Here is a 16,185-nt window from a genome sequence, read left to right as displayed (position 1 = left end):
TGATCCAATAGAAGCAAGGTGGTCATGTTGCTGAGTATTTGGTGTGATCATGCACATGTTATTGGTTTGCAACATATTTTGAGCTGAGACATAATTGGCTACAAATGGTGAATTGAGAAATTGGTTTAGACTTGTTTTTGTGAAGTTTTGCTCTTGCATGAAGGTATTTGGATGGTTTAAATACAGCTATATGCAACGTACTTAGGTCCTATTAACACTTGTATCAACATAGAATTTTTTTTCACAAACGATACAATGTACTATGCCCGATTTCACAAAAATAGCAATCTGTTAGGTTCCGTCAGTTAAGTGATGATGTGTCATTGTTTTTTCATTTTCGTTTTATTTGTATTTTCCACTAGGCATACCACCACAGCATTTCTACCACCTCAGCATTTCCACCTCAGCATTTTTTATCAACTCGGAATTTTTAACCACCTCAGCTTCGCACCCTCTAAAACACGTGACCTCTAAAACACAAAACCTTCTCCAATTCGAAACAATTTAATCTCCTACATTTGTGCATTTCCCACTCTTTCTCATTTCTCAAATTAGGGTTCAAAATCAAACTTGTGCATTTATTAATCAAAATCAAATTTGTGATTAGGGTTCAAAATCAAATGTCTTCTTCAAAGTGTGCTTCAACTTCTTCTCCAAATTCTTCTCCAAATTCTTCATATTCAGTAACGTCATACACTTGTTTTTGTGGACATCCTGCGATCATGAAAGTTTCTAGGAGTGTCAAAAATCTAGGGAGAAAATATATTGGTTGTCCCTATTTTCCTGGTCCCAATCATTGTGGTTATTTTATTTGGGGTTTTAAATTGAAGAACATGAGTTCTTGAAGGGTGAATAAATTGTTGAAAGATGAGAACTTGGAACTGAAAATGGAATTGGGTGAGTTGAAAAAGAAGTTTAAGGAGTTGAAGAAGAACCATCGAAGATCGATCGATGAAGAAAGAGCTTCTTCTTGACTGTTATTGTTGTGTATTTGTTACTTGTTGTGTTTCAAAATTTCTTGTAAGCTACTAAAGAATGTGTAATGTGAATTTGGAATGTTAATTAAATTTCTTGTAAGCTACTGAAGAATGTGTAATGTGAATTTGGTAATGTTAATTAAATTTCTTGTTGTGTATTTTGCTTGGTTGGATTTTTGTCTGAATTTGGGTTTTCTGATTGTGTGCATTATAGTTGCATTTAGAGTGCACGTTGATTTCAACTGAATTTTTTGTGCATTTAGAGTGCACCTGAATTCTTTTGCATTTGGACTGCAATGTTACCTACATTAGGACATAACATACACAAGTGCAATAACAAACAATTTAAGTACAAGAAACAATTAAATTTAAGTCTTAACTGCAAGAAACAATAGCATTTGGATTGCAAGACATAGGATTTCTGACATGAACATGAACATTCATGCTTAGATTTCTGACATGAACATGAACAAAAAAACAATAGCGTCTGACAGAAAAAACCAAAACAAAATTACATAAGACTGAAATCCTTCCAATCATTTTTGACTACCCCCATTATTATTGGTCTTAGACCTAGTCTGACTTGCCACTGGTGCACATGATGACCTAGTAGCAACTCTTCCTACTGCAATTGGTTTAACTTCCAAATCCTTTGTTGCAGCTTCTATTTTTGTTGGGCTTCCCACTTTCTGTGACCTAGTAGCAACTCTTCCTGCTGCCACTAGTTTAACTTCCAAATCCTTTGTTGTAGCTTCTATTTTTGTTGGGCTTCCCACTTTCTGTGACCTAGTAGCAACTCTTCCTGCTGCCACTAGTTTAACTTCCAAATCCTTTGTTGTAGCTTCTATTTTTGTTAGGCTTCCCACTTTCTGTGACCTAGTAGCAACTCTTCCTGGCGCCCACCGGGTTTAACTTCCAAATCCTTTGTTGCGGTAGCCGGTTCTTGTTGCAAAGCCGGCCGGTTCTTGTTACAAGAGTTCTTGTTGCATCTTCGGTTCTTGTTGCGTGCTTAGCAGTTCTTTTTCGCGGCGGCTTCAGTTCTTTGTTGCAAGCGGTTCTTGTTGCGGCGGCAGGTTCTTATTTGCGATAGCAGTTCTTGTTCAAGAGTTTCCGGTTCTTGTTGCGATGGCAGTTCTTGTTGCGGCCAGGTTCTTGTTGCGAAGGTTCAGTTCTTGTTGCAGCAGCTTTAGTTTTTGTTGGGCTTGAAACTTTCTGTGACCTAGTAGCAACTCTTCCTGCTGCCACTGGTGGTCTAACTCCCAAATCCTTTGTTGCGGCAGCCTTGGTTCTTGTTGCGGCCGGTTTTGTTGGGTTCCCACTTTCTGTGACCTAGTAGCAACTCTTCTTGTTCCAGATTCAGTTCTTGTTTGCACTTTCAGTGACCTAGTAGCAACTCCCAAATTCTTTGTTGCAGCTTTAGTTCTTGTTGGGCTTCCCACTTTCTTTGAAGTTTTCAAGAGAGATCCATCCTTTTTGGTGGTACACCATAATCATTCAAACTAATAGGTTCACCCTCTCAGAAAGCTGTTTGAATATAACCAATTCAATTTAAAAATAAACTTAAATGGTAACCAATTCAATTGAAAGTTAGCAAAATAACTAACTAACCATGACATAAGATTCTCCCTTTGGTAGGGGATACGAATACACCAAAACCTTGTGGTATTTTGTCTTTTTGGTGTGTTTCATCAATTGGGGCTCTCTGAGCCTAAGAAATATTTATACAATCATACACAAAAATGAATCAAACACAACATACACAAAAATGAATTTATACAATCATACACAAAAAATTACTTACAGTAGGTGTTGTTTGATTGGTTATTTTTTCTTTTCCTTTTGATTTCCTATTAGTCCTCCCTCTTGCATTGGCATTGGCATTGCTAGTAGCATTAGCAGCAATATTGGAATTGGCACCCTCTGAAGCATGGGCATTGGCAGTAACACCCTCACCAGCATTGGCAGCAACACCCTCACCAACATTGGCAGCAACACCCTCACCAACATTCTCAACTCCATTTCCATCCTCACCAGCATTCTCAACTCCATTTCCATCCTCAGCAACAATGTCTACCTGAAACAATGATGCAGAAACAAAATAACAATTTACCTTCATGCAGAAACAATGATGCATTAACAAAATAACAATAGTTTATAATAATTCATGCAGAAACAACAGTTTACCTTCTCTGGACATGTCCTCTTGTTATGCCCAGCTTTCTTGCATAGTGTACAATACATGATTCTTCCCTTTCTGCTTACTTGTGAGCCAACTCCTTCTACTTCATGTACCTCTTTCCTTCTTGCTTTCTTGGGCCTTCCAGGCATTCTTCTTAGTGCTGGAGGTAAGAACTTCTGACAATTTGTTTTAGGCCATAACATTTCCCCATTCAATGGCTGCAAGTAGAAGTCATATATTTTCAAGTTTGTTTCTTTCTTGAACCAATGAGCAACATACTTATCAGGGTTTTCATGAAGGTGATATATGGCTGAAACTGCATGAGAGCAAGGTATTCCTGACAAGTTCCACCCCCTACATGAGCATGACTTCTCCTTCACATTTACTACAAACCCTTTACATGAATCAGGTACTGCACTAGTGTTACTTCTCTTCACCTCATACTTGGAGTCACCAATATAATGTGCTCTCCAAAACCTTGAATGTACTTTGCTCTTCTCTAGTTTCTCTCTAGCTTTGGGACAAAGATCATCACTCCACTTCTCCATTAATTCCCTATTCTTCTGACACCTAAGTGCTTGATTGATTCTTATGTCTTCTAGCATATCAATGATGGACTTTCTTCTTGCATCAAGTATGACACCATTAAAAGTTTCACACATATTATTTTCCACTGAATCACTTGAAGATCTAAAATCAAAAAAGGCCCTACACCAATACTGTGGGTCTTGCTTCATGAGTGTATCATATGCAGGTGGTGAGGCTTTCTTCAACTCATCAGTGACAATATCCCATTCTTGTGGAGTCCTACTCTTGGCCATTCTCCAGAACAAATTCTTCAACTGAGTTCCACTATGAAGCTTTCTAAAGTTGGCATAGATATGCCTGGCACAACATCTGTGCTCAACCAATGGTAACAACAATTCAATTGCTTGAATGAGTCCCTTCTGTTGATCAGTGATCAATGTCAACCCAGTTGTATAGGACGTATTCATGACACGTGGAGTTATAGGTGGCAAGTGGGTCGTATGCCGGGTAGCAAAGAAGAGACCTAGTGTAACGGATCGTGTCTTGGTAATACAACTGCCGAGAGCTGCCCTATGGCGCCGGAGAGGAGTGGGAGAGCTGACGAATCAAGCTCGGAACGAGATATACATCGCGGAACCTAGTAAGGCATAGGATTCCGCGAGAAGTGTCGGGGCCTAAATGAAGGTGGATTAAGGAAAGAGGCGGGAGGAGCACGCGATGGCGAACACGATGCCTAGGGAGACGGTTGGACAAAAGGGGCGGGCGTAGGACACGAAAAAGATCATGGAGAGCGGTTAGAGAAGATGGAGCGGTTGGAGAAAGAGAGCGGTTATGGGATATAAAGAGAAGAAAGAGATGAGAAAAAGAAGAAAAAAATTGTGAGAAAAAGAACAGAGAGAGAGGCTGTGATCTCAGTGGTTGTAAAATCAGATCATACACCAGTCCCATCACCAATTCCAAGATCTTCTATCAGCAGTTGTAAAAACCAAATCCAATTTTCCTTGTTTTCCACACTAACAACAGCCTAAGCTATTGGGAACATTTGATTGTTCCCATCTCTCCCAATAGCTGTAAGAAGCTCCCCTTTACAAAAGCTTTTCAAAAAAGCTCCATCAAGCCCTATTACATGCCTGCATCCTGCCTTCCACCCTCTTTTAAGTGCAGCAAAACAAACATAAAACCCTTTAAACCTACCTTCATCCACAACTATCTTGCAAGTAGTTCTGGGTTGGACTTGTACACTTGACTCCATAGTCCCGAGTTTACCATAAAGGGTTTTAAAGATCCTTCAACTTCCCCATTGCTTTTCTCTTTGCCCTTAAGCACTGCATTTTTGTGACTTCAATACCAAACTTGTGCATCACCTGCTCTTGGAACTCTCTAAGTGTCCATTTGGGATTTGTAGTGATCCTGTCAAAGTAATGCTTAGCTAACCATGCAGCATTTATAGCTGTAATTTTCATAGACCTTGAGCATTCATGCTTAGATTTCAAACTCTTAATTTGAAAACTTTTTTCACACTGCATCCAAGTAGCCCACAATCTCCAATCACAACCCTTACACACAGCTTCTAATAACTTAGTACCACTCCTAGGGAACCTTATGTCATACCCATGAGTCACAGCATAAGCTTTCAACAATTCCTTAAGCTCTTCTTTAGACCCAAACTTCATCCCAATAACAGGTTCAACCTGAAACAAATCACAACCAAGAGGCAAGCTAGGAAACCTAGAATTAACTCTTTTAATCCCACCTTCTTCATCATCAGTTATAGGGCTATCATAATCTGATTCACTAGCATATTCACTATCATTTTCTATAAAACCAGTAGTAACACCAAGCTCAGTTGGTTGGTTCCCATCAGTTTCTACATTAGCCTCAACATTATCTGCTTCTATATGATCATACTCAGTTGGTTGGTTCCCATCAGTTTCTGCATTAGCCTCAACTTCAACTTCTATATCACCCCCAGTTGAACCTTTCTCCTTCTTCTTCTGTTGTCTTAACTGAATTCTCTTTTTCCTAAATTCAATTCTCTTTTTCCTAACCTCTATCAGTTCCACATCAACATCATCATCACTAATATGATCCAAGCTAGCAATATCAGAGTCTTCACTATCACTCTCCTTATGAATCCCCTCCTTTAATTTATCTTCCTGAGAATCCTCATCAATAGCAGCATCTTCCTCAGAATCCTCATCAACAACATTTTCTTTAGAATCCTCATCAATAGCATCTAACACATAATTTCCACCCACAACATACAGTTGTATGACACCATGTGTCTTTCCCTCCTGAAGCATAGCATTGGTATCATTGTCAGACTCAATCAACCTAAGTCCCGACTCTAAAGTCTTCCATGGCATGCAATAATACATTTTAAAATAATTTGTGTACCCCAAACTATTGACCACATTACAAAGCCCAGAAAATGTGTACAATTCCAATTTCAAATCATAACAATACTCCATTTTTCCATTTTTATAATGCATAATGGGGGTATTACAGAACTCCCCCCCATGGTGTATTTCTAACACATAATTAGTCACTGCACAGTAAAATGAATGCATTGAGTTAATAAAATGAATGAAGAACTAATTTTAAACAGACAATCAGTTAAATCAACTTACTTGGTCAAGGAAAATGTGTTACTTCTTCACCCGAGTCTTCAATATCGTTTGGTTATTAATCAATTTTACCAATTCCAACGAATATCACGTTTTTTAGGGCAAATTTTCAATTTAGGGTTTTCTTCATCAGATAGACATTGAGGGGATTAAATTGTTTCGAATTGGAGAAGGTTTTGTGTTTTAGAGGTCACGTGTTTTAGAGGGTCTTGTTTTGAGGTGGTTAAAAATTCCGAGTTGGTCAAAAATGCTGAGGTGGAAATGCTGAGGTGGTAGAAATGCTGAGGTGGTATGCCTAGTGGAAAATACAAATAAAACGAAAATGAAAAAACAATGACACATCATCACTTAACTGACGGAACCTAACAGATTGCTATTTTTGTGAAATCGGGCATAGTACATTGTATCGTTTGTGGAAAAAAAATTCTATGTTGATACAAGTGTTAATAGGACCTAAGTACGTTGCATATAGCTGTATTTAAACCTATTTGGATTGGTATTGTTACTGTTCAGTGGCTGTTCTGGTGGAGGTGGTTGATTGATGGAGGTGTGGCTGCATGATGATTCGATGAATCTTGCCTTTTTCCCCATTATGGCTCGGTCATGTGGTAACATTCGTTTCCCTGGTCGTTCAGGCCTGGTGATTGGATTAACGTGAAGCGGTTGTGTCGGCCTAATGGTAATTGGATGATGGATTGGGGTGCGTATTGCCGCTTGGGTTAGGGGATCAGTAGTTGGGCTGTTTTGGGGGTTGACTAGGTTTGGTCTCAGTATAGGTGATGATAGTGGAATAGTGGTTAGTCGATTGGTGATGGCCAGTGGGTTTAGTGGGAGGTGATTGTTCATGTTTTCAATATTTGGAATGATTTGCGCCGGTAAGCTGAGGACCGCTATAAATGAAGAGGAGTTTGCTTGGTTTGGTGTTTCAGCAGATTGTAGTGTGTCTTGGAGAGCGTCTGTGTTTGGTGAAGATTGTTCGGGGAGAGATGGGGAAGAGTTGGAGTTGTGTGGGTTAGGATTTGTGGAGTTAGTGTGTTGGATTTGTGATGGGTTTGGATTGGATTGGGTTTGGGGTTGATGTGCCAGTGTATCTTGGGCTATAGGTGGTGTGTCCACCTCCATATTAGTAGCCAATAGCCCAACCAGATTTGGGATAGTGTTGTTGGATCCTTGTACACCAATTGTTGCTGATATTTGTGATGTCAGGTTGGGAGTACCTGTTGCATGTGTCTTTTTTGTGGTGGTAATTTGTTCCACGTTCACCTCATGTTCCACAGCAGAATCTGGGACACTCGAATCTTGTGGGGTGTTTTTGCTGTCCACGTCTACATCATCTTCCCCAATTTACGTAGGGTTGCGGTTGGCTGACTACTTGACGGTGGTTATTGGAAACAACAACTATAAGCATTTCAAAAATCCCTGAATACCCCTTGATGAGTGGGTGTATTTGCTGGTGTTGGGTTGGTGTTATTGGTAGATGTGGGTGGTGTCTTTGGGGTTTGTTGTTATTCTTGCTAGTGTTGTGTTGGGAATTTGGAAGGGTTGGTTTTTGCAGTTGATAACCCCATTGCCCCCTATCCTTCTACACTTTGAACAAAAAGGGTATGGCAAGTTTTAGGGACCGGTGTGACATAAACATACTCACCATGTAGGGTTGTAGCTTCTGTTCCCGGTATGATGGGTTCATTAACATCTATTTCGATTTGCACTCTGTATCCCACTATTTTGTAGGGGAAGCCGTCTTTTGGATCGATTTCGATAACATTACCAGCATTCGATGCTATATCAGCCACCGCTTGTTGATCGTAATGATCGAAGTGAAGATTTTTGAAATGGAACCATAGTGGAACAGTATTGAGAGCGACCTCCCTTGGAATTAGCTGAGCATGGAATTCTTTGATCAGGAAAAGATGACCCAGAACATGGATTGGTTGTGAGATAAGGATTCTTTGCCTCTCTGTATAGCTAGGAAAGCTTAAGACAAAGAGATTGTCTTCTATGACTAGGATGTTCATGCCTCTTACAAAGATTTGTTTAGTTGTTTGTTTTGTTTTGCTAGTGTAGAAAACTAGCATATGAATAAATGGTCATGATCTTATCAAATGGACAATGGAGTTTTGTTATATTATAAGTACTAGGTATTGCCCGTGTCGAAGACACGGATGATATTACCAACTTTCTCTACACTATATATACCTCATCCGTATATTAGAATCACCTCCCAGCTAAAATACTTTCTATAATTTTTAGATATTGTTTTATAATTTGTTTGGGGGGTAAAGTCTGAAAAAAGAAGAACCGGTGTAGACAAATTTGTTTCTATAATAAGAACTGTGAAATATAATATTAATACCACCAATTCCAATCATTTGTACACATTTACACACACAATTAGAAAGTGCTATTATCAATTATATTAAACTAAAATCAGTAAAAAGAACATATGTTATTCTTGATCAATGTAACAAATCTATTCCAAAGATGTAAGAATGAGGCTACATCCAAGATTCCACTCCCTTAAAACAATTAGGCGAGTACATAGTCATTATGAGTATATAACTTTTATACAAATTTAGCCTAAGGTTGTAACAATAAGTTGTCATTCCGAAAAGCAGGCGGCAACAAAAGATGTTTCATGGTATCTATGTAAAAGTGTAATATTCCTACTTGCAATGTCTTTCTATCTCTCTCCCCCTCAATTGTAGCACCCATGAAGCTATATATTTCATGGGTGCTACAATTGTAAAAGTGTGACTAAGTTTGAACACACTTTTTCATACCACCTATTCTTCAACACTGGTAGAGTTTCAAATTGAGAACTTTGGTTTACATATTCTTCTGCTAAAGAAAAGATATTTCATTCCATTCAATCAATTTACACCACTGGAAAAGGAATGAAGAAAGACCTTTAACACTTGATGTTTGCCATACAATCAATACTTTTTTTTTTTTTTTCTTTTACTTTTTGGCAAAACTCAAGTCGTGGTGAAATGAAAATCCCTACTATAAGGGCATCTCCAATGGGGGTGTAAAACATTATAAAGTGGAAATTTTACACCCCAAATATAAAAAACTCTCTCCAATGGGGTGTTATACCGTAGGTAATAGTGTATTAGCTAATAGAGAGGGTGGGGAATTCCCCTCTCGCTATTAGTTAATAAAAAGCCCGGCAACATCGGCAAGGACGTCCGAAAGTGAAATAATTTTTGGACGTCACTTGGAGTAACGTCCCTTTCTAATTCTAAAGTAATTTTTTAACTCGGACGTCATTAAAACTGGACGTCACTTAAAGTGACGTCCGAGTTTAAAATCTATTTTTTTTACACTTCTCCATTGGAAAGTATAGAGTGTGGATATTTATAAGCTATACAATAGTATACAATTAGAGGTGTAAAATCCTAATGGCACCTACATGGAACCTAGGTGGAGGTGTAATTTTATACCCCCCATTGGAGATGCCTTAAGAAAACACAATGAATAAGTTTGTTTTATCAAATATCATGTCTTGAGTATCATTTCTAAATTGAGTTGCAATTTTATCTGAGAAAAGGATATGCAAACACCATCAGTTTGTCCCAACTCCAGCGAGTAGATGCTAACTGCTAAGGTATCAACCACCTTGTTAGCTTCTCTGTGAAAACGCGTGGCTAGAAAACCGCCGTGTATTGTTCACATGTTTATTTGTTAAATTATACCTTTAAACGACCTATCAAAGAATTTACATCTAAAGTTGCGTAAATTTTTCGAATACTTGTCTATGCTTAGTACCACTAATAAGGAAAACAAAGTACTACCATTTGTACATTCCCATGATCCACCATTCGAAACCCTCTATGTCCCTCTGTGTTTCAGTAGCTTGACCACGCGATTTAACTCCCTTTTTGAACCTGCAAAAAGTAAACCCAAAAAATAAATAATTAAGTTAATATCAATCAGCAAGGACTTTGCTTCATTTTCTTACTCAGAGACATAAAAATGTTTGGGATATTTTCTCATACGGACTGTAAGATAACAACAATATCTTAGATGCTTGAAAAAAAATAGTCTCAATTGGTTGTTCGCCATTAGTTTAAAGGACTGAGGATACCTTACAAATGTTAGTAATGATAGATTAAACAAACAATACCAATTGACCGTTTAAATAAGGGATTGACCCTATGAGAAATTACATCGACTATCGCAATAAAAAATTCAATTAAAGTATAAATCGGCTTTTCAAATTATGAAAGGAAAAATAAAATTAAGATTTGCTGAACCAAGTAAAATAAGTTGTTCGAACAAATTTTTGAATTGAGTATGTAATTAAAATGGGTAAGCAAATTTAAAAGAAATTGAAGTTGATGGTAAACTATGTTAGTGTCTATTTGAAAGGAGATTTTCCATTTGATAAGTGCTTCTGCACAATGAAAGACAAAGTAAATGATTTAGAATACGTATTACAGAGAAAATCATACCCTTACTTGTGTTAAAATGAGCTAACCCTTTCCTGAGAACAAAAAATATAAAGATTTCAAAAAAGTCATTTGTACCTAAACTACCAGTCCATTTAGAAGCAACCTTTTGAGTGATAAGACACCAATAACCACAAATTGATTAGTACAAAGTACAAACTACAAAATTATGAAAGATCTGCAAAGCAATCTTATAACCAAAACTGAAATTAAATCCTATATTATAAAACAAATCCGGCATTCCACGTAATGAGAAACATGAGCAAGCATAAGTTGCTGACAGGCAACCTTTCAGGTTGTTGTCGTTTCCACGACAACAAGTTCTAATAAAAATATCACCTTAAACGAACTTTAAAGTATAGATTGAGTAATCCACAAAATTATTAGTGTAATAGTACATGAAACCAAACAAGAGACATCTACCTTCACCTGCAAATTGGAGATAAGAAGTCGAGCATAAAGTGCCACAAATTTCCCAGCAAGTTAAATCAGAAAAATAAGTAGCATAAAAATTTGAGGGAATAAGGATACTCAGTGCTGTTGTGGTGGTGGATGAAGTGAATTCCTCGTGTCAATTAGTGAGGGGTTTTGAGGGAGGAAAGGGGTGTAATCCGGGAAATCATCTGAATCCATCACGGTTGACAATTTCTCGATCATTACATGTGTATCCCAAGTTTCTTTGAAATCATCATCCCTGCTCGAATCCCCTTCCAAAAAATAAAGCCACGGAAAATTGTCGAAAAAGAAACATATACAGAAAATTAGAGAGCATGATAGAGAGAGAGAGAGATTACATGATAACAAATATGAAGAGAGTAAAGATTAGAGTTGGAGTTAAGGAGATGAGGAGCTGAGACTTTAGAGGGGCAAGCAAAGAGTCGACATTTATTTGAAAGTTATATTAAAAAGTGTTTAGAAGCCCATGCCCATGCAAGGTTAAGTTGCCTCACATCTCTGCCTTCGGTTACTGTATGAGTATGAGTATATGGAAACATATACTTAATGGAAACATTTCCTGATTAAATTGTATAAATTGATGTAAAGCTCAAAAGAGCTAAATAGGAAAAATAAGCAGTTTAGCAAAATATTTAGATGAGTAGTTGCGGTTTCCTTCTCTCTTATGATAAAGAAGAGTTATGGTATTAAAAACCTCTATGGTAGGGATCTGTATTTTGATTTCCATTATAGCAAGTTCATTCCCTTTAAACACTCTTGGATGGCCTTCACGACAAAACCATGAAGTTGATTTGCTTTGCCTACTTTCAGCCCACCCAGAAATGTTTAGAAACCAACTGAATTAGGTAACATACTTTGCCCACCAGGAAAGCTCGCTCACTCACAGAAATATTAGGCAAGTAACCAATATGCTTATTGGGAGTCCTCTTCACATCCCCAAAGTTCAAGGAGGAAATCATTAAATAAAGCCATCAATTACCGTGCAAGAGCCAATGAGCATTTGGAAACATGACCAGTTTACTAATATACTTACATAGAGGGCGTGGCGAAAACGATGAAGCTACCTCCCTTTCTTTGTTAAACACATAGTTGCACCATTATAGTACAAAGCTTTATACTCAAGTTAATTAATAATGGCAAAACAAAGCAGAAAATACAGCTCCTAGTTTAAAATACCTACTCTCACGAAATGCATACACCATAAGCGTACATTACAAAGAAATTTATTAAACATGGGTTGCACTTATAAGAGTCACAAAATAAAATTATAACATGAAGCCTTGGGAGTAATAAGTTGTTTATTAGCCCAAGAGTCGAAGTCAAAATGGAACACCACCATTATTGTGGTTTTAATAAACTCAACTTCGTCAATTAAAGGTGTTTCATACTCACTAAACACTTGTCTCCTCTCTAATAAAATCTCAACCTAATCCGGGTTTTCTTTATCAGTCCAAATTCTCAACAAATTCCAATTTACAACCCAATATCATTTGAAAGCTAACATAGGAAATGTATATGAAGTTTACATTGGTTTTTTCCCTAACTTTTTCTTAACAATGACATCCTTAGTACACATGTATATACCATTATTTCCACTTCAATTGATTTCTAAATTCTTGGGAAATGAATACATGACCTTCAGTACACTAAGCATATGCCTATCAGCTTTCTAAAACCAAGTACTCCTCGGTATTTAGCTAACAATACCTCCTTTTAATGACTACTACCCTACCACCCTACATAACACACATACAAAACCCCAAATAATCTTTTTTTTCTTTTTTTTTTTAAAAAAAACCACTCACAGTCTACAAAGACAAAACCCCATGAAAAAGTAAACATGCCTTGTTTATCTCAGCAAGGCATGGAAACACCTATTCTTGCAATACTCTCCTTCCAATATTCGGTTCCTTTTGTTGTCCCTATTCAACTCAAAAGTTCATATATTATCAAGTTTTGAATCTCAAACACAGTTTACAAAAACATAATTTTGAAAATGAAAAGAAAATAGGGAAGCATGCCATTTCCATGGAAATCACCATAAGAGCAATTCCATGGAAATCACCATAAAACAATAATGCGGTTGCTTTGCTTAGTAAAATCACATAAGCGAAGATAACTACTAACACTATTACTACCATGCAAATCTCTTGAAAGAAAAACATACTATAAACAAACACGAAATTCAATGTCTCTTCACCTCTGTTTCAATCATTATTTGGTTTCTACATTTCAACCAACACCCCATGTGCCTTGAAATTCACTTATTGTAGTCTTTCACTTCAACTCTGCGGTCGGGACACATTTTTAAAAACAACTTTCCTCTTACATTTTTCCCTTGTTTTATGATAGTAAGGTCAACCAATTGATAAATTATTTAAAATGTCCAAATAAAGTTTTACCATGTAAGGCCCGTCTCTTCCCATTTCTTTCAATTTTTCTATTTTGACCCTTCCATTTGTACGTAGTTCTTCTTCAGAAAGGCTCACAGCAGGAGCTGGATTTTCCATTCCTAGATGTTGGATCACACCTTCGAATCTGAAAGGTAACAATGCAAAGTGTTGGTAATATGGTTCTCAATATTAATAGGATGCGTAACCAATAACAAACTCTTGCCAAAACCAAAAACCAAACTATTAGCCTAAAATGATTTATTTGTAACGGACATTCATGGGCAGAGAATGGACCTTTGAATCAATACATTGACTAAGTTGTCTAAAAAACTCAAAATTAGTAGCGTCAATATTTTCTAAATTGATGTAAAGCAAAATATACATTGTATGGATTATTTGTAACCACACATTCATGGCAGAGGAGGTAATTCACATTGGATGAATATGAAGAGAGCTTAAGTAATTATCTAGTTTAGGTGAAATGACAACTTAGGTGTATGGTTACTATGAAGAGCTTTTGAAAAAAAAAATAAAAGAAAGGAAGAATTATAAATAAAATAATGAATCTAACATGTCAAAGCTCTAGGAAAACAGATAACAAGATTAGAGTTGTGCTTCTTGATTAGAGTTTATACCCTTTTCCAATTATGGTCAAGTCGAGTTTTGATCGGCTGCAAGTTTGTCATTGGACTGAGTTAAGAAAAAAAAAAAAAAGTTACGTTGAGGCACTCTAACAAACAATAGTTCTTTTCTGTATTCTTGATTAGAATATAACAAACACTTCAGGAAGTATAATTCGAATTCCATATTCAGTCAACAAAACAACAAATTAGAAAAGAAAAACTAAACCAAAATATATATAAAAAAAATTGCTTAGCCAAGAACATAGAAAATTTACAAATTGTAACATATGTGATTCAAGCTAGTGAATAATCAACACTTTCGAAGGAACATTTAGTGAAGTCGAGTTAAACCCAGGGTGATACTTAGACATGCACGAAACAATTGTACACGAAAGGCCATCTTCATGTGATAAGTGTTCTGCACAATGCAAACAAAGAACCTAGCTGATAAAACATAATCATATCAGTACAAATGGATGAAGAGGAGGAAGCCACTGAGAGAAGAAGGAATATGAGTGATCATCGTTCTAAAATAGAGTAATTTATTTTTAGGATAGAAGAGTCGTATTCGGGGGTTTTGGAATAGTTTCTGATTTTTTTAAATTTGGATTCGGCGTTACTCAAAAAGAATCCTTTAATGTCATTTTTTTGGGAAACGCTAGTTTTAAACTTCCTAGATTCATTAAATAAGATTCCAATGTGTCATACCTTGGGAAAGACTGCATTTCAAGCTACACCGTTTATCTCACTTTCTCTTATCATGATTATCTGACTCAAATCACTGTCATTACTGAGAGAGATTGGCGATAAATATGATACAAAAAGAAATTAAAGATTTCTTGTTAGAAAGTAAAAATTACGAAATGTTCTTAAATGTTTGTTGAATTTTTTATTTGGAACTATAATATTGATGATGCTAAAAATAAATAAGAGAAGAACAGTTATACATAGAATTATACAAATGGATGCACCTAATTCAATGGAGCCATGAACCATTATCAAAGAAAAGGAGAAGTTGAAAATGTTTGTGTACCTTCAATGTTGCACAAAAAGACATGCTTCTGAGTCTTGCCCATGCCTTCATTTATTATCTAGCAAACCAAATGAGATGGTTTTGAAGAAGAGTGAGATAACAACACCATTCCATACAATGTGAGCGCCTAGGACAAGAATAAACTTGAAACGAAATTGTTTCACTTTTTTGAATGAGGGAGATAGAAGGTTTAGAAGATGGCAGCTCTCATAATGTACCTTTCTTATTACAATTGTTAACATTCATCGAGAATTAATTAGGGGATTTACCTTGTGAATCCATTTAACCATGAACCATTAACGTCCAAAGCCCATCGCTTTTTTTCTCGTTTGTTTTACGTGTTGCACAAACCAACCATTGATCAACAACATTTGAGCTTGTGTGGAGCAGTCAAGTGGCACTATTAGTTCAAAATTGAGTAACAAAAAATGTAAATCAATAAAATTAGTAATAGAATTCATTTTGCAAAAGAAAAAGGGGAAAAAAAAAGATTGCTAGCAACCTAACCTTAAAAATGAAGAGAATGGAGTCGTGGAGACAAATGGTTGTTATTTCCTTTGTGTATTGAAAAGAAGAGCACGTATTCAATTCAATAAATGAGAAAAGCATTCAATCATTCAGTTTGTGCGTTTTAGTATTTATTATTTAAACCATGTAGAAAGAGCTTTTGGATTCCACAGAATGTCATCTTATGCTTGAAGCCCGACAATCCAAGGGCAATGAAAATGCCCATATTTGAATTCGTTCAAAGTTTCCAAAAAAAAATGTTCAATGAATGAAAGGAGAAGTTTGTGGGGGGAAAAAATCGAACAATCGAAAGAGAACCTACTTGAGAAAATAGGAGTGGTGCATCATGGCAGTCGTAATCCATCTCAAGGATCAGAAATTGTTGGGAGAGGATGAGAGACACTGGAGTCA

Source organism: Coptis chinensis, chromosome 9 (assembly GCF_015680905.1).
Source record: "Coptis chinensis isolate HL-2020 chromosome 9, ASM1568090v1, whole genome shotgun sequence".
In the NCBI taxonomy this organism is placed as follows: Eukaryota; Viridiplantae; Streptophyta; class Magnoliopsida; order Ranunculales; family Ranunculaceae; genus Coptis; species Coptis chinensis.
This window is presented reverse-complemented; position numbering follows the sequence as displayed.